Source organism: Austrofundulus limnaeus, unplaced genomic scaffold, assembly GCF_001266775.1.
Source record: "Austrofundulus limnaeus strain Quisiro unplaced genomic scaffold, Austrofundulus_limnaeus-1.0 Scaffold169, whole genome shotgun sequence".
In the NCBI taxonomy this organism is placed as follows: Eukaryota; Metazoa; Chordata; class Actinopteri; order Cyprinodontiformes; family Rivulidae; genus Austrofundulus; species Austrofundulus limnaeus.
This window is the reverse complement of record NW_013952571.1, coordinates 902021-904586: the sequence shown is the minus strand read 5'-3', so window position 1 is coordinate 904586 and position 2566 is coordinate 902021.

Here is a 2566-nt window from a genome sequence, read left to right as displayed (position 1 = left end):
AAAAGACATATTCTCAGAGAAATTGCTCAAAAGTTAATAGATTTCTCTGTGTTGATGACAACATGTTGCTCGTGACTAAGAACAAGACATGGGAGGATGCCCTGAGTTACTGCAGGAACTTAACAACATCATCATATCAATATGATCTKCTGAGCTTGACAAACTCATCTGACTACAGCTACCTTAGAGACAGGATCTTCAGAGCCACCACTGATGAGGTTTGATAGCTGAAAYATGTGACAGTAACATAATTATTTGGGTTTTACAATTACAAAATTAAAGCACTTCCATCATCCTAGTCCATAACCTTTAACCAGATCTTTATTAGTTTGAGTTTTTATTTTTTTAAACTTGTCATATTTTTCAGGTTTGGACAGGTTTGCGCTTCCTGGGAGGAGAGTGGTTGTGGTCAGACAGTGAGACGTTGGACCATGAAGAGATGCTGCCAGACTGTCCGAACCAGTGGCAACACTGTGGGACCCTGTCCAAACACAACACAAACAACTGGCTTACCAGGGACTGCTCAGAAACAAGAAACTTCATCTGTTCCCGTATAGAACTGACTTAAACAAGTGATGTAGAAGATTATGGTGGATCTATTGATTGTATGATTTCTGTTAGTTTCATTATTACAGTCTACTTTGCATTGATTATTTTTTGTTGGAAAATATAATTTTAATCATCATTGTGAAAATGTTGGTCAACGGTGGCAAAACAGAAGAATTTTGAAGAACACACAGACAGGGTTAAAATATAATATTAAGCTTTAATGTTTTTTGCAAAATAGGCTATGTTACTTAAGCAAAAATAGAAAACATAATTTGGAGAATGGCTTTTTCACAAAATACTTCAAGCCTGGACTTCTGACCAGCTTTGTGTGATTTCTGAATAAACCAAGGCATCAGGAAAATGAAGCCAMCTCACCCTTATATGGGCTTTTGTGCTGCAAATTGACAGCGCTTTAATGGTCCATGTAAAAGGTAAACTGGCTTTTCAGCTCAATAATGTCATGAAAAGAGGACATCTGGTCTGTGTGACCATTCAGCTGCAGGATTAAACAACAGCAAACAGATTTATTACTGATGGAAGTTTAACGATACGGCACAGCACTAAAAAGCATTAATTTATCATGTTTTGAAAATGATTGGTTTTGTGATATTCAATTAATGAGAGTATACTGTGGAAAGAAACTTGAGACATCAGAAACTGAATTTGAATTGCTCAGACTGATTCTGTAGTGGCATAATTTCAAATTAAAAGCATTGATTTGAAAAGGAACTTCACTAAATTGATACTGAATTTAATGGTTTGAATCTGAACAAATTTTTCTTAAAATTATATTTTGTTTGATTAAAAATTCAGTTAAAGTGGTGTGAAAATATCCTGTTTCTGATTTCTTTTCTTTTTTTTTAACGTTTGTCACACTTACACTGTAAGTGTTTCAGATCTCCAAACAAATTTAACTATCAGATCAAGATAACCAGTGGTGGGCACAGTTCCCCTAAAGCACTAAAGCACTAATAGGGAAACTAATTTTCTGATTGGTGCTTTAGTGCTTTTGCTAATTTTAAAATTTATTAGTGGATTAGCACTTGCTAAAATTATAGGCTAAATTTAGAAGCACTAACTTGCAGTTGTGGCAGAGTGGTTAGGAGAGTTGTCCTGGGACCAGAAGGTCACGGTTCAATCCCCCATCCAGCTGTCTCAGTTGTTGTGTCCTTGGGCAAGACACTTCACCCCTAATGCCTCTGATGTGTGTCCCATCAGTGTATGAAKGTGATTGGCACTGATTAGTCTCCATAGATGATTGTACATGTTAGCTTTGTAGAGACCTAATAGAGTGCTGTGTGAATGGGTAAATGAGGACACAGATTGTAGTGTGAAGAACTCTGAGTGTCCTGGTTGGGTAGAAAAGCGTTGTACATGTACAGTCCATTAAACAGAGGTCTATAAATGTTATTGATCAGCGTCAATGTTAACAGCTGACAGTGAAAGCTGTYGCACATTTTGTTCATATGTGCGTCACTTATCCACTAGGTGACACACTGACATACTGATAATATATGAACACAAAAAAGGCTGTGGAATGTCAATGATAAGTCTTAAGAGAGCAACATGGTRATATGCGACTCATGTTGTCTGTTGAAGAATGTTCATGGATTGACTGGGTTCTTTTAGTGCTTTAGAATTAGCTTTTGCTAAAACTTTCAGTGCTTTCGTGCTTTAGAATTAGGGGACCTAAATATTTGAGTTAGTGCTTTAGAATTAGGGGACCTAAATWTTTGAGTTAGTGCTTTAGAATTAGGGGACCTAAATATTTGAGTTAGTGTTTTAGGGCTAGTGGAACTAATTTTTAGATTAGCACTGCCCACCACTGAAGATAACACAAGTAAACACAAAATGGAGTTCATAAATGAAGGTCTTTATTTTTGAGGGTAATAGAAGTCCAAACATGTAGTGGATTCACAGACTGGGCTTTAATAAACAGTCTTACAGACCACTTACACATATAGCTGAACAGAACAACCTCTCTCCCTCTCTCTCTCACACACACCCACCCACCCAC